At 33.8% G+C, this 17,923-nt stretch overlaps 2 pseudogenes across 1 annotated transcript; one reads left to right on the forward strand and one right to left on the reverse strand.

Moving 5' to 3' along the window:
• The first annotated feature begins 2,460 nt into the window (after nt 1–2,460).
• Nucleotides 2,461–2,572, forward strand: LOC143598032 (U5 spliceosomal RNA; annotated as a pseudogene).
• A 4,164-nt stretch (nt 2,573–6,736) lies between these two features.
• On the reverse strand, nt 6,737–10,207 carry LOC143598019 (nucleolar protein 56-like; annotated as a pseudogene). Its single transcript, XR_013147035.1, has 8 exons — nt 9,954–10,207; nt 8,717–8,931; nt 8,450–8,607; nt 8,178–8,361; nt 7,845–8,097; nt 7,597–7,745; nt 7,385–7,519; nt 6,737–7,277 (listed from the first exon to the last, which is right to left on the reverse strand). The product of XR_013147035.1 is annotated as a nucleolar protein 56-like (transcript).
• Between the last annotated feature and the right edge of the window lie 7,716 nt (nt 10,208–17,923).

The following is a 17,923-nucleotide window of genomic DNA, read 5'->3' on the forward strand; positions in this document are numbered from 1 at the left end:
TTTCGTTCTGAATGTGTATTTTCCTTTACATAATCCATAAATTATTTTCATTATCTTCAACTTGGAAATTAATATTACTAAATATTTTTGAAAATTATGAGGTGTTACGAAAGTTTTGTTCTGCCTTTTTTCATATATAAATAACATATTAAATGTTGTACTCTATCTTCATAAATTTTAAAAAGAATTCTAATATTTTATTTGACCAAATATATAATTGTATTTATTAACTTAAATTAGTTTGAATCTACTCATGCTGGTCAATCCTAGTGTATGTTGTAGATATCATATCATATTACCTTAAATTACATTGTGTTATCTTATGATGTTGTAGATATCACATCACATTATATCACATTACATTTATCAAGCCACCTCAGTTTCATACTAGGAGGTGAATATATATACTAGATAAGAGTTACCTCTCAATTTAACTTAGAAACCATCTCATAGAATCCTTCTAGCTAACTAGCTAGGACATGAAAATGAAAAGGGTTTTATTTCTTTTGTTGATATTTGCCCAATATTTCTTTTGTGTAACCAACGGCAAACATTGTATGGTGCCATTTACCTTATCTTGGAACCTCCATATCTACAACGCTGTCGCACCCACCAACGCTACTGATAAGAAACTTGAATTCCACTTAGTTTCGGAAAAAGACGATTTCATGCATCATTTTCTAACCTATAATGGCCCTGAATATTTCCTTCATTTCTGCGAGAATGTTGCTCGTTCCACAACCTTTTATGCACATTTCTGGTGTGGAACTAAAAAGGGTGGCCTTTGGTTATTCGATGATGAAGTTGCTACTTTTCTTGGATCAAATCCGTTTAGAGACAATGATATTTATTGGACGGTAACAGAAGAAGGTTTTTATTTATGTAATCATAGAGATGGTCATGATAGACAACTTTGGGCTGAGTGGTGAAGTAATTCTTAACTATTGTTATTCACTATAATAATAATAATAATAATAATAATAATAATAATAATAATAATAATAATAATAATAATAATAATGATAAAAAGTTATTCTCTTTATTTTCTTTTTTGTTATTGTATTTTATTAAATTAAAGCCATATGTTAAGAGTTTGGATCAACATCTTTTGAATCAGAATCAAAGCTAAATTAAAATGGAAACCTGTTTTATAAAATTGTTATGATATAGTATATTATTTTTTGATTGATTATGCTAAAATTATGTTTAATCCCATCAAGTAAATAACCCCTTAAGTTCAACCCCTTTGTGTATGTCAAGTGTCTCAGTGGACATTCATTTGTTCGTCAACAATTCAACATATCAATAACTGAATGATTTTTTTTAGTTTTCAAAGGTCAAAGGTAAATAGTTAAGGCTTGACGATTATTAAAATAAAACAGATATTGTAATACTTCAAATAATTATAAATAATGATAATGGGATTACTTTAAATTTATTATACTAAATATCTAAAAAGGAGTTCTTGGATTATATGTGACAAAAAAAAATGTTTCAGATTGAATCATAAAGCTTTCTTAACTATGGTGAATTTTCTTATAATGATAGTCTCAATTACTCGGGAAATGAAAATGAGCAAATGAGCGGTGACCCGTCGATAACCCATATTAATAGTTCAAAAAAATAAATTTCTAAATTGAGTTATAACATTAATGCGATTATAGGATAATTATTAAACAATTTGAGTACCTTTAATGTTTTGAATATGGAACAATTAAATGTTGATAACATTTCAATTCACATTTAATTATTTTCAACCTTTTTTAAAAAAACTTATTAAACTCATGACAGATAATTAAATTGTTTTGCTTTCAAAAAGTATTAATTACGTAACATTGATTAAGTCCCTATAGATTTAAGAATTGTTACTATTGGTATTGTGGGGTTTTGTATACGGGATTTGCCTAATGAGCTATTACATGTTACTTATTGGACAAGTGTTAGTCAAAAAGTAAAAACATCTTAATGTTGTAATTATAAAAAAGTGTCATTTACAAATAAATGTGCTCACCAATATTTCATGTTTATCAAATAATTTTAAACATGTTTCAGATGATTTTTTGAACATAATTCTTAAACCGTGTTGAATTTGATTCTCTAATGACTCATGAAACCAAAATGCGCAAGAAAGATCTCTTGTAATAAGAGAGGGTTAGAGTCTGACACTTTCGAAGAACTTCTCACCACATCATCAAAAACGTTTGTAATGTTGAAATCAAACTAGTGGAATACCAAACGGTTTTGACTCGATCAAGGCACCACTAAACTCGTTATTCGAGCTAGATATATAAGCACAAGTACATGTTTTACGAGTCACTATATTTGAATTAAATGGTTGCTATGTTCTCCAAGAGTTACTAATCTTAAACACGTCGAGAGTTGGGTTTGTCCTACATCGGCAGGTTGAAAGAGTTAGAAAGTAAGGGAGTGTGTACAATGTATATATGTTGTCCAGCACGCAACCATCTAATGAGCACAAAGCGAACTATTGTCTTTTACTAAAGAATACCGTGTACTTGTTGCTCTAAAATAGCATACACCTGTTTTTGAAGTTTTTTTCTTCTGAAAAGACTCCGACAAAACAAAGGTCAAATGTTGCAATATTAAATTACAAAAGTTAAAACATTCGGCTTTTGCATCATAAAGTTATCGATATTTTTTTAACAAACACGACCCAAATCTATGGTTTTTCACTAATTCTAGCAAATTACAGTTGGCTATTGTATACAACGGCTGATTGCTCTATTGTATGCACAATCTCTAAAACACATTGTACTACAGTTTGGAAAATGTGGGAGTGATTTGTAGCAAAGTGAAACTCTCTACAAAATATCATTAAAAAAAAGTTATTGATGAAATAACAAAGTGAAAACCTAAAGTATTGTTCGTTTCTTAACTGATATTTGTTATTTTCTATAAAATAAAAATATATTCATATCAAAAGATTAGAAATTGGTAATTGATGAACCAGTTATGTTCCAGTTAGATATTTGAATGGGTAAACATTAATTTCAGATGAAGAGTGATGAGAGAGTTAGATGGTTGAGATGGGGACCAACTTAACAATTCATAATTATATTATTTTCTTTTTTTTATTTTTTTAGAGTGCTTTTAGAAGGACCGGTGTGACGTGTATGGGTGTATAGGTGATCAAATCGGGTTGGTCAAAGGAACCGGAACCGGTTCAGAACCGGTTCCATTAGTCAACATCACTGTTTAAACCGGTTCCATGGTCGAACCGATTAGGGAACCGAACCGGTTCCCCAACCCTCGGACCCGGAACCGGTGGAACCGGTTCTGACCGGTTCTTACACTGTAACCGGTTCCAACCGGTTACAGTGTAAAATATTATTTTTTTTTTCGTTTTTCGTTTCCGCTGCTTGTGTAGGTGATGATTTGTGTTCTTCTGATTTCTGAAGAGGCTCATGCTACTTTTGTTGTTCACCCACAGAGCAATGGTAAACAACATATTGAACTTAATGCTATGAGTGTCAGCGTGTTTGAATTGATTAGTCTGTATCGTGTATCGTGTAATGGTGAACTTAAATCTGTATCGTGATACATTTGTTGAGTTTGCTATGTATTATAGTCTTTTGGCTTACGCAAGTCAAATGCTGAATTATAATCAAGAGCGGTGTTATACGATTCGTATTTGTATAACATGTTAAATAAAAAAAACAATTAACATAAAATTCATTTTATTTACTTTAAGAAGTTCAAAAAAAAAAGGTTGCATGTTTTAAAATATTCAAAAACAAACTAACAAAACATTAAACTTATAAATATAAAGTTGTAACATATTATTTCTAGAAAAGCCTTCTTGTTCTTCGTAATTATTGAGTGGCGACTTATTCATCAGAATTACTTGTAGAAACGCCTTCTTGTTCGTCGTGCACTCGAACATCAAGTGGTGTTTCGTCTTCCAGAGTGGTTACGTGTTGAACACGATCGATTGAGTCCAAGTGATCCTTCAAGCAAATGCACATCTCCACCGACTCCGAATTCAGTCTTGTTCTTCTCACCGATATTACCCTGCCACTAAGAGAAAAAGCAGATTCCGAAGCTACCGTAGAAGCTTGGGCGGTTAGTAAATCACGGGCCATGGTGGTAAGAATCGGAAACTCGGTTTCCTTTACCTTCCACCAAGCCAAAACATCAAAAGTGCCATATTCCTCTTCGGATAAACCGGTAGAGAAATCATATGCACTATACCTTCCTAGTTCGCTTGAAGGGGTGTTACCCCTTTGTTTTTTAGCATTTACGTTGCGAACGGTGTTCATAAGGCTAATCATGGGGTCTCGTACTCTAGTAGCACTTGAACTTGATGAAGACCCCCCCGGCGTAGGCATGTGTATGTTTGACCCATATTTATTTATATAAAAGTCATACATAAATTTAAAATTCAAGTTAAAATCATTTTGTGCCTCTGTTGAAAAGTTTGGGTCAACTTCATGCATATCTAAGGCTGAAAAAATTTCGTCTATCACACATTCAACCCCCGTAACATTTAACATTGGGTTTAAAGCGGCGGCGCAAGTAAAAATCGGTGGCAATTCAAGAAAGTATTTTTTTAATTTAAACTTCATTGGTAATATGATGTTTGAAAACATTGGACTTTTTTTTCAAATTCTTTAATATTGTTAACGATTAAAAATAACTCCGAAAGAACCAAGGGACTTGTCGGATAATACGTTCCCGATAGTTTCGTAGTTGATGTTTTAAAAACTTCAAGAAAAGTCGATAAGTCATTGATAATTTCCCATTTCTCATTTGAAAAGGGGATTGCCAAATCATTCTCGGCAAGACTAGAATGAAACATTTGTAAAGTTTCTCTTTGTTTCAAAGCACTTTGAAACATTATGCAAGTGGAATTCCATCGATGAGGTACATCCCAATTAGCTCCCAAAGCTTTTCTTCCCGTATCTTTACAAAATTTTCTATAATCCATTTGTCTTTTTTTACTTTTCTTAAAAACTTCATGTAGCATTACTCTAAAATCGTTTATAACCGATGTAACCTCATCCGAAGCAAGTCCGTCTTGCACGATTAAATTAATGATATGTGCAACACACCTTGAGTGAAAAAATACACCATTGCAAATCGGCGTATATTTTAATTTTAATTTATCAACCGCCGATGTATTATTCGACGCGTTATCAAATGCAATTGAAAATATTTTATTTTCTAGTTTATAAGTTTTTATAACATAATCTAAAATTTCAAACAAATTATTTCCCGTATGTGGATACTCAAAGAGTTCGAAAGCAATGGTGCGTTTCATCATTTCCCACGATGACGGGTCTACCCAATGAGCGGTGACACAAAGATAAGATTCGGGTAGACCATGTGGAGCCGACCAAACATCACTAGTTAAGTTTATTCCCGTATTTATATTTTCAAAATATGCAATTAGTACCTCTTTGGCCTTCTTCCACAATTTTAAACAATAACGTTTAAGAGTATGACGACTTACGTGAGTGTATTGTGGTTGAAGCGTATCTTGAATCATGGCGGTTAAGCGAGGGTTGTCGAAGTGGCTAAACGGCAAAGCTTCTTGAATCACAAACTTCGCCATACGATCTTGAACTCGATCAATTTGGTATGTAAATATTCCGCCTTCACTATCCATTTGCGTTTGTTGCGACTCGACGTTCTGTTTCAACGCCCTGCAATACGGTCTTTCGATGTGTTTCTTCAAATTTGAATTCGAAAGTGGGTTTAAATAAATCCCACAAAACTTGCACCGAGCCTTCAATGAATGGTCACTCAATTCAACCAAATCCCAATTGCACCAAATCTCTTGATTACGATTATGAGGTACAATACGAACGAAACTTGGTCCGGCGGTGGAACCTTGACCAACCGATGATTGTGAGGCAGCCATAACAACAAATATGAATATAGAAGAAGAGAAAACAAGAGATTAGAAAATTCAGAACGTTGTAATAGCGTTTTTTTGTATTTTTTTGCGTTCGGGTTTGCGTTTTGAGTGTTGTGATGAACCCATTACACCAAATACCTATTTATACTAGTAGTGGGGTGTTTGGGGAGCCAAAAAACGGCCATTTTTGACCCCAACGGTCAAAAAACGGCCATAAAACCGTTTCCCAACGGCTAGAACTACTCCAACGGCTAGAACCGGTTCCGAACCGGTTCCGGTCGAACCGGTTCCAGAACCGGTTCCGGTTCGGTTCCGGTTCCTACCCGGTCCACCTCCAAAAATGTCAAACCGGTCCCGGATCGTCGGGTTGAAACGGAACCGAACCGGTTCCTACGAAAAACGGGTAGGAACCGGTTCGGTTCCGGTTCGGTTCCACCGAACCGGTTCCAGGAACCGGTTTTGTTGTCCACCTCTATATTGGTGTTCATAGTTCACCTTTTAGGTAAAATTGTAAGTAAACCGTTAGTAACAGTTTTTAATAATTGAAAAATAAAACAGTGAAACCAAATAGTTGAAAATTAAAACCAAACCAAACCATTACTAATGGTTAGAAACATGTTTGGTCCGAACTTTAAAAAATATATAATTTAACATATTAATTCACAAATAAATCAAAAGTCAACCAACTTTTAACTCACAAATAGCTACTATTCATAAACTATATCAATTATCCTTTTACGCGTGTGCAAAAATACGAATTTAGTTGCAATTTATTTTTTTACTACAAAAACCAATTTTAAACATGTTCGGGTTCATCAATTCAACTTCCCATCAAAACAAAATGAATAGCAAAGATTAACCAAACTAATAAACATGGAATAATTAAAATTCCGAATCTACAACAAAACAAAACTTTGACACAAAATTAACCTAACTAGCTTCAAACCTTAAGTTTGTGATAACTGACAACAGTTCAAGTGTATCAAGAAAACATAATATCAAAATGCAGCCATTACACAAAATTCTGGCAAGATAAATTAACCTAACTCACCAAACCTCGTCATCGATCACCTTCCTCACTCGGCCGACTTCTTCTTTTTCTTACCCTCGCTAACAGCAGCCACATCCTCCATTTCAACATCTTTACTCTTCTTTTTCTTCTTCTTTTCTGTTCCGTTTTCTGCATTTGCGCCATTTTCTTTCCCGTTTTCAGTCGCCTTTGTTTCCTCTTCAAGGGCCCGCTTCTTTTTCTTCTTTCCAGATTTAGGTTCAGCAGCGTCTCCATTTTTTGCAGTGTTCTCTTTATCGGCTTTCGCTTCATTGCCATCTTTCGATTTCTTCTTCTTGCTTTTCTTTGATGATTTTTCAGTAGCATTATCCACATCCATTTCTGCACCTGAAAATCGAATATCAAACAAAAATTGATATAATATTTCATTCACATATAAAAATAGTATTCAAGATCTTATTATTATTGATATTATTATTAATATTATTACTAACCTTCGTTTGCAGCATGCTCCATGGCAGCCTTCATAACCTCAATGTTCTTACGAGGAGCAACTCCTTTGTCATAAAAGTCAAGACGTTCTTCCACTTGCTCACGAAGCTTGTCACCAAAAGATGTGGTGCTGCTCTCTGCAGTCAACAAAAGTCAATATACACGGGTATAGAAACATATACCAATAACATAGCCTCAGAAATTACAAACCAACCTGAAAAGCAATCAATTCGAGAAGCAATTGAACACTTGTTAGCTAGATAACGAGCCATTCTTCCCTTGTTTTTTGCAGATGCGCGTCCAATAAAAGACGAATGGAAGATAAGACCATACTTGGGCGTGTTTCCTTTGGTTTTCAAAGCCCTGAGACCAAAACAACACACTCAACATCGTTTGCCATTTGCCAATACACGACTGCTTTCAGATCATTATTATTATTTAACTAATAAAACAAAATAAAACCTGAAAAGAGCCTTCTCTGCACCAAGGATTTGAAGTGTAGAAGACGGGCACTTGGCAAGATTTGTAAGACTACCAGCATGAGATTTTAAACGAGCACCAACCACTTCACCGATTAGCGCAGCCAAATTAGGAGCAATGTCACTCATTTTAGAAACAAGATAATCATAAAGTTTCTTCCTGCATTCAGCAAGGTCCATCACACGCGACGCAAACATCTTAACATTAATCAAGTCAATCGGTGACAAATCTTGGCCTGCAAAAAAATATATAAAAAGAATGTTATTTATATTAACAACTTTCATAACGACATAATAATTAAAGCTATAAACATACCCATAGATGCTTTAGCAGCTTCAATTACTTCGCTTTATCTTCATCCCCAAGAATCTTGGTTAAACCTTCTAACTTGTCTTCGGATAACTCTGATTTATCTTCAATATATTTTGCAAGTTTAGCATAAAGATAATTGTCATTGACAATCTTAACTAGCTCTGGGAAATGCCACGAGTACCATTCCCTACATCAAACAATTAACATCACTTTATTATATACAAAACTATAGATACTTTATATGTAATTATTAGTATTAAACATAATGAACAAACCTGACTCTCATGGAAAATGAATTAACATCCTTATCAAGAGTATCCAAAAGAAAGATTGCTTGAATAACCATATTGTCAACACGGTTAACATTGAACTTAACCTTTGCCCTGCTGTAACTATGAGCCAGACCGAGTTGAGCTTTCTCCAAATCACCAGCCTGTACAAGATTGTGTGTTTTATTTAAACTTACAACTCAAATAAATAAATTCATGATGAATATAAACAAGCAATAAATCATGAAAAAACTAGAAGCAAAAAAAAATTACCTTGAGGTTATCGATGAACTTATCAAAATGCGTACGAACACCTCGAATGAGTTCAGTAACAAACTCATTGCTTTGGCAGGGTATCTTGGTCTCTTCTTGTATGTGAGAACCAATTTTGGGATCAGCTACCCCTAAGCTGTACTTAGCCTTTTTACCTTCCTTTACCTTCGGAAGACTGAGTTCCAAGAAGTTCCTCAACTCATCGGTCATTTGCCCTAAATAACAACAATAAATAAATATAAATAGAAGTTAAAACAACAATAATGTGATATAGCAAAACTTCATAATGCTTGAATAAAATAATATAAAAACAAAGATTAAGCAAACGAAGTCCAAATTACAAGAACAAACTCTCAAACTGAAAACTAGATGTGCGCATAAAACCAAAATAACCAAAAAAACAAACCGAAACAAACAATAAGTCAATGACACTTTGATTTTATGTTTTTGTAAAAGAAAAAAAACAAACTTATGGCTTGGTTTTGGTTTTGAATGCAATAAAAACCAAAAACGACCAAACCATATTTATAAATTTTCAATTTTTATTCAAAGTGATTCATATATGAATTTAATAAATATGTAACTCAAACATTTTAGCTTAAAAAGTTATTAATTAACAAAATCATTAGGGTGAAGCTCTTTTCAACCCAAGATTTTCAAACTAAACCCCAAAACCAAAACCGAACCGAGCACACCCTGTAAAAACTTCATACTTTAATGCCTAAATTGTACTTAATTTGCCCAAACTAAAGCTAAAAACTACAGCACAAAACAAACTAAACACATATTACAATATCATATATCATAAATCATAACAGCAATCATTTCAAATTAGCAAGCAGGTAAAAGAACACTCATCTAAATACATACATGCATATATATATATATATATATATATATATATATATATATATATATATATATATGCATACATATATAAATCATATATATATATATATATAATTTACCATAAGTTGCATATTCATCACTATTAGTGAATTAGACTAACCAATTCATCATTTTGACAATTTAAAACTATAAACACTTGTTTTTTTTCTTTTGTGTCTTTTTCAGGTTTCGGCTCGGTTTTTTTGGTTTCGTTCAAAGCAAAACTTCATAATGCTTGAATAAAATAAAAATAAAAAACAAACTAAACACAAATTAGAAACAAATGCAACTAATTTCTTCATTAACATGTATATATAATTAGATATATAATATATATACATATATGTACCTTCTGATACAGCATTTATTTGATTAAGAGCATCAAGAGCCGATTCAAACGGATTAAAAGCAACAAGCTTTACAACTTTGCCAAACCGATTAAGATCAGTAACCGAGTTACGAACAGCTTCAGTGTTTTGGCCGATTTCATCGATGCCGTGGGCTACAAACAGGCCGTAACCAGATGAAGACTCGAACAGAAGGTATAACGCCATTGCATAACAACGGCCGGAAGCTCAATGTGTTTGATTTTGTAGTGGTCTGGAGGCCAGGGTTAGAGTTTTGGCGTCTGTTGATAATTAGAAGAGGTGCAGCTGCTAGGGTTTTTAGGGGTTTAGGGCATTTATGGGTGAAATAAGAGTTTGGTATTTGCAATATTGTCCTTTGTTTATTGTCTTGTTCTAAAATTGATCCTTTTTTGTTTTCTTTTTTTCTTTATTTTTTAAGTTATAAGTATAAACTTATCAACTTGTATTTCCATGGATATTAGTTCTATTAGGTTATTTTCTATGGTGGGGGGCATCAAAGCCCTTTTTCATAATGTTCCGTTGTGGTTTAAGCCTCTTGAGCGTCCTAATATATATATACATATATATGTATGTGTGTGTATAGAGGGAGAGAGAAAGAGATAGAGAGGGGGGAGTGAGAAATGAGGAGGGCCCACAAATTTGGTACAAAGGCGTCGGTCGTTGTGAAGTCGGGAACCCCTTGGACAGCGCCCTTCGGCGGTGTGTTGGGCCTTCGACGCCCCCAAGTTAGCCCCTTTCGCGCCCCATAGCGTATAGACTTAGGGCATAATCTCGATAAGGATATGAGTTTAGGACACGGTCTTGATAAGGACATGAGCTTAAGAAATTTATATTATATATATAGATTCTTTTCAATCTATGTATGTGGGAGAAGTTGTTTCTATATTTGGCAATGTCCTTCGAAGGGCTTGAGGACATCGTGGTTTGTGGGGGTCTGTTCTTCGGGGATCTCCAATGGAGGTTGGCATCACTACCTACCCATTTTGGGGGTTGGGTCTATGTTCGGCCGAGGATGTATCTACATATGCTTTTGTGGCTTCGGGAGCACAATCGTGGTGTTTGCAAGACCATATTCTTCGGGGTTGTGATATTTATGGGTTGGACTCTGATTATGGGTGTGTGATGGATCGTTTACGTACTTCACTTCCAGATTTTGATCTTAGCGGGTTCTCTAATAAGGAACCCCCCCCCCAAGCCCAACATGTTATGGCGAGTGCCTTGTTTAATGGAATCGCCCAGAGTTTAGAAGTGAAGTTTGATCTATCCCCTCGCCAAAAGTCGGTGTTTGAATGCCTTCGGGCTCCTCGGGCTCAAGACTTTCTAACGACCATCCCCATTGAATGATTGGGCCAACATATGTCGGGTTTGAAGTATCGGGCTATCCTTAAGTACTGGTTAATGATCCCTATGTTCCCGACTGATGAGCCTTGCCAAGGTCATTTTAGATTCTTTTGGAGACCATGCGGTGCATTGCAAAAGAATTAACTGGCTTTAAATACATACATGATTTGGTTAGGGATATTCTGTGTGATGTTCTTAAACGGTGCAACATCGTATAAAATTCGAGTTCAAAATGTCAAAAAGACAAAGTTAAGGGACTAAATTTGCCAAAATCCAAACCTGAGGGTTAATAATGAAAATTCTGTTTTCCTGACCTATCGCGCTACGCGGTGGATCAGAAGAGAGACCCATCGCGTACCGTGATGGGGTGTCTGACAGCGAGACACGTGGCATGCCACGTGACCACACATGGCACCCCCCCCCATCTGCCACGTGTCGGGACACGTGGCACTTCGTCCGCCACGTGTCAACACGTGGCACACCGTCTGCCACGTGGCGACACGTGGCAGACCTACGTTGTGACTGGCCAGGGCTACGTCATGGTACGTGACGGTGCCCAGGAGGCTGTCGCGTACCGCGATGGGACCCCAAATTTTGTCTATAAATAGCAGGTACGAGATCTTATTCCAATCACACCAAAATCAGTATCCCACTCTCTCTCTAACATCTCCCTAGAATTCCAAAATCCATATTAACGATCCACCTCGATAAGCGTGCCCGATTTCCTCGATTTACGTGTTCGTTTCCTCAAAGTTCGTGCCACCCTCCACTCATATACGACCAAGAAGGTGTTTGTTGTTATGACGATGGGTCTCGAAAGGTGTGACGACGAATGTTGAAGTTTGGTGTTTATCATTTGGCGTGCTCATAGAAAGGTGGTTGATCAAGACGGCAAAGGAGACCAAGTAGCGTTGGAGTGCTGTTCGAGTCCATAGGGTTTCTAAAACGCCAACAAGGTAGGCGTAGCGATAAATAAATATAATAAAATATTCTTATAAAAGGCTTAAACCTTAAGTCGAGGTTATACTCGATACCTCGATAAATAAAAGAAAAGTAAACATATCAAAGAAAAGATTAAAAGATAGAATATTGAATAGTTGATAAATTATGTGTGTAAGTATATATTATTCTTTGTTATGAAAAATATTATTTAAGTAATAATAACTATTTTTAAATAATAAAAGAATACGTTTCTTAGAAAAGAAGAAACATCGGGTTTTATAAATAAACTAAAGGTTTATAAATTACTATTAAAACTAAAGGTTTTAAAGTAAAAGAGATTTTGAACTAAAGGTTCATCGAGGTAAAGTTTATAAAATAAGACTAAAGGTCTTAAGCCGGATTTTATATCCGACTAACAATTGGTTATACTCGTACTATAGGTGCGAGATAGCAACGGGAAAGACCCTCGGACGGTGTTGAAGCCGATCCAAATCAAAAAGGTGAATACGCCCCAACTTTTACAAACTTATTTTAAACGAGTCAAACATGTTATATGAAAATTATTTACAAAGGACTATGTGTTCCTAAAACCGTTATAAATAAGAGTGTAAGCCTAGCCCTCAGACTGTAGTATACGTTTGTCTGAATCCTTACATATGTGGTAGTACGCGGCGGGCACATCGCATCACGCCTGGTCGTAGGACGCTTTCTTGCAGGAAGCATGACCATGTGTATACATACTGGTACTTAACTAAGTCGGACGCTGCGGTGTTTGCTGAGGTGACCTAGTGTAGAGACTCAAATTTATAAATGTGTTGTTTTAACTTTGTTATTCCTAAGCCACGATGGGCCGAGGCAGGCGTAGTCTCGAGGGGTAATAAAGTAAAAGAAAAGATTTTAGCGTTAGCATATTCACCAGCATTCATTGCTGACGTATTTTCTTACATTTTGCAGGTGACCAAGATTAGCGCTTGAAGTGTTGAAGTGTTACTTATATATATCTGATGGCTCGGATTTTGTTTTGTATAAACTTAAAATGGCGGTTTGTAATTAAAACAAGTAATACTTTCTGTTATAACTTAAACGGGTATTTTAATCCTGTCTTTTGGAATATTACACTTTAAATCCACAAGTTATAAAGTCTTCCGCTAAATAACGTAACTCTGATTTATTTACAAATGTGGTACCGACATATGTGTCATACTCCTAGGCCGTAGTTGGGGTGTGACAAACGGGCAGAAATTTCTGCTAAAAATGAAGCCCTTGTTAACTTTCTCACGGATCCTCTTGAAGGGGGTGTCTTCTTTACGACCAGCTGATAATCAAATGAGTAAAATATTGAATTGGGTTAGGTGGTATTGCTGAAAAAGAGAGAAACTATTTTTTTAATAAATGGTTGGATTGGGCTGGGTTGGGAAAGTCTTATGACTTATAACTTACAAGCGAAATAGGAGTTTACAATTTGCACTGTTGCCCTTGTTTATTGCCATGTTCTAGAATTGACCCTTTGTAGTTTTTCTTTTTTTAAAGTAAACCCTTAGAAAAAATTACAATTTTTGTCCTTTTGAATTCGCAAAATTATGAAATGGATCCTTTTCGAAAATGAGTTTCATTCTTTATCCTTTATTTGCATGTTTGGCTCGCCTTTGGTCCTTTACACTAACGAACGTTAAGTTTTTCAGTTAAATAATTCACATGAGGGCATTTTAGTTTTTTCACCCATTACAGGACTATTTCTGTAATTAGTACAACCTTTACCAATTTAAAATTTCAATATTTATAATACAATATTTAATTTATCAATCTCTTTCCCAAATATTTTAGGGTTTCCCAAATATCTAGCGCCGGCACATCTCTACCACCACCCCCACACCTTTTCACAATCACATCACCATCATACCAATTTCAGAGGTACCATCGGAAAAATATGAACGATTTAAGATTATTAGTTCAAGTAAGTAATTATCCATGAAATTTAAGATTATATCTAAGTTTAAGAAACTTATATATCTTATAAACCACATCTTATAACAAATAGTTAATAAGTATGCAAAATTTAAACATATATGGATTATTTTTAAGTGTAATTTAAAATTATTAAGGCAAGTATTTATATCTCTGTTTCAAATTAATTATGAAAATTTTCCTTATAAGACCCAAGAGATTCAAATATTTAAAAGTATTTTAAAATTAAAAAGAACAAGGGTCCAACATGCTTCCGTACATTTTTTCCGTTTTGACCAAGATATCGCCGGGTCACACCAGGAGTCTTTTTACTAGGTTATTCCAGACCAAACCTAAGTAGCCTTAGGTAACTCCTCTCTGGCTCCTTCAGCAATATTCAGCTCAACCAAGTTTCGTTTCCTACTTCCGGTGTATGGTAAAAAGAAACAGTTCGTAGTTGGAGATTTCCTCTTTTTAAAAGAGAAATACTTCTAAATAGAAAGAACACTCAAAGGTATTATAAGGAAAGTGAAAGTTTTTATTTCATGATGGGTATTTTACAATGAAGATGTGAAAGAAAGTACATAAGGAAATACAAACACTCTTATTTTTAATACATGAAAGCTTAAACACTCTTTTTTGAAATTTTGTTCCAGGACCGATGATCTTCTTCTTCCTTCCTTTCTTCTTATATAGGCCCCTTATCCCTTTAGATAGACTTCACCACTTTGTCATCTCTATCTTGTTTCCATGTGATATTCTTTTTCTTGAAATTCTCCATTGTCAGATCATTAAATTTGATGTTGAGATTCCTCATGGAAACTTGAACTTTGGCTTTTCTTTTCTCTTGCATTCATGTTCCCTATTTGCAGATATGGGAACTCTAACATTTGGATTTATATGATCCACGCATTCCAACTTTTGTATGTATCTCATGAGAGTTTATCCATTATTTATTAAATCATTAATTTATGAAATCTTATTTTTATAAGATTAATAAAAATTTTAATCTTCAGATGATGTTTGACTCTCTTTAGGAGAATCAATAATCATATTATCCTTTTTCTTAGAACAAGCTGGACAAACATTGTGTTGATGTTTTCTGGTTAAGCAAAGTTTGTATTGAGCTTGACGACTTGATGCTATAACACCAGTATCCAAAAATCTGATTTTATCCTCTGTATATTTTTTGGCTGCTGGAGGAGTTCTCCTTGCTGGAGCTATCATAACAGAGGAATGCATCTTACTTCCTCCATAAGTTCTAAATTTTCTTTTAAAAATATTTTCTAAAGTACAAAGATCTATCTTCATCCCAAGTGCTCTTCTGTTATGAATATCATTTTCATTAAAACTTTGAAAAATTTTTAATCTTTCTGTCTCTATATTGTAAGAAAGAGATGCATGAACCTTTTCTATTATAATCAGATGATATGCAGGGTAATTATTGTCTTTATAAAAATCAGGCCCTGCAGAAAATAGTTTTAACACCATAACATCATTGGAGTAATAGTAGAGATATATATATAACTGTCCCTTACTCCGTCCATAACCCATTTTGGTAAAAAGGAAATTTCTGGGAAATTTGGTGATGTAAGATATATTGAATTTATTGATCCAAAATCATACCAGTATCTTATTTCTTCAGGAGAATTACCTTGTAAGTAATTAATTCTGGGGTAAACCCCAGTACAATCAACATATCTTATATATGTATTTTTAAGGTTATATAAATCTCTCATTTTAAACCACTGTTGCTCAACAGGATCTTGTTGAGTTGGTATCCTTTGGAAAGTATTTTCAAAATTTGAAGTCTACCCAGAATGTGGTTTAAAATTAAAATGTTTTTCTTTAGGTTCATCTTGATCAGAAGTAAGATCTATTGTTTGAACTCCCTTTGAAGATGACGGGATATCTCTTTTTTCTATTTTCACCTCCCTATATATAGGAGATAAATCTACTATTTCTTTTTATTTGGTGCTTTACCAAAGATTTCAATATCATGCTGTCATATTCATAAAAGACTATTTTTGAGTCTATAAGAAGACAATTTCTTGTGATCAAATCTTTTAGGTCTGAGACCTGTCCAGGGAGAGTGCTAAAATAACTTAGCATCTCTTTCATATCTTTCATTATTTCTTTTATAGACACCACCTGCCTATCCATGTCTTCAATATGCTTATCCATTTTTTGGGCTATCTCATGATCTTCCATCTCTGGTTAAAAAATCTGCTAATACATTTTTATCAGATTTAATTATTTCTATATCAAAATTATACTCGGATAGTAAAGTTTGCCATCTAATTAACCTTTTATACTCAGGTTTAGAGGGCAAATTATTTTTTATAAAAGCTTTTACTTGTGTATTATCAGTTCTTAGTAAAAATCTAACTGGTATTAGAAAATAATAAAGCTTTTGACAACTTTTTACAACTGCTAAAAGCTCTTTTTCGTTAATATGATATCTTGTTTCAGTGTCACTAAAAGTGACTGAACAGTATCTACAAATGCTTTCACCAACTTTTTTATTTTCGGAGTCATAGTCTATTTTTTTAAGTATCCCACTCCAATAATATTCTGAAGCATCTGTTTCTAAAATCAAATCATCGTTTTCTTTAGGTAATTGTAATTTTGGTAAGTTCCTATAATATTCTTTTATATTTTTCACTTGGTTTTCTAAGCTTTTATCAAAACTAAATATCTTATCTTTCTTTAATAGGTTTTGAAAAGGCTTTCTTATATCTGCGAGATTTTTAATAAAATCTGAAGCATAATTTAATATACCAAGAAAACTTTGTACTTGCTTTTTATCTATTAATTTATCAGGAAAGGATATAATTTTTTCAAGAATATGGCTCTGGAGTTCTATTCCTTTACCATTTATTTTCATTCCTAAAAAATCAATATTATCTTTTAGTAAGCTAGTTTTTCGTTCAGATAGGGCTAAACCATGTTTTATACATAAATCTATAAATATATCAAGATGTTTTAAATGACTATTGATATTATCAGATAATATTAAAATGTCATCAATATAAACAAAAATAAAATCGTAATTTTTGAATATAGTATCCATTTTTCTTTGAAAAATCAGTGAAGTATTTTTTAATCCAAAAGGCATCAAAAGCCATTCATACTGACCTTGAGGGGTGGAGAATGCAGTATAACTAATACTATCAAGATGCATTTTTATTTGCCAAAATCCACTTTTACAATCAAACTTAGAAAATATCTTTTTATTTCTAGTCCAGTTTATTAAACTTTCTTTATGAGGTAAAAAATATCCATCAAAAACAGTATTATCATTTAATTTTTTATAGTTTATTACCATTCTAGGTTTTCCCCTTATTATTTCTGCATGTTTTCTTACCAGGAATGCAGGAGAACTATGTGAGCTGTGGCTAGCTCTAATTAATCTCAAATCTAAAAGTTCTTTTAATTGGGTGTTAAATTCTTTTTGGTCTTCTGGATTATATCTCATGTGCTTTATTCTTATTTCCTTATCTTTATCTTTCATTTCTAATTTTGCTGTTATATGATTTTTATTCCAAAATTGTAATGGATTATCTGTATAACATTGTTTAAGCTTATGCTTTATATTTTCAATATGGATATCTAAATTTCTTAGATTTACTTGATAGTCTAATGGTTTTTCTGGGTAACATTGTAAAATCGGGATTCCTTTTTCAAGTTTTAGGTTTGGTTTGTAGCCTATATCACCACGCTT

The sequence above is a fragment of the Bidens hawaiensis genome, unplaced genomic scaffold (assembly GCF_021521415.1).
Source record: "Bidens hawaiensis isolate Kalapana, Puna unplaced genomic scaffold, B.hawaiensis_p1.1 tig00049464_1, whole genome shotgun sequence".
Lineage (NCBI taxonomy): Eukaryota > Viridiplantae > Streptophyta > Magnoliopsida > Asterales > Asteraceae > Bidens > Bidens hawaiensis.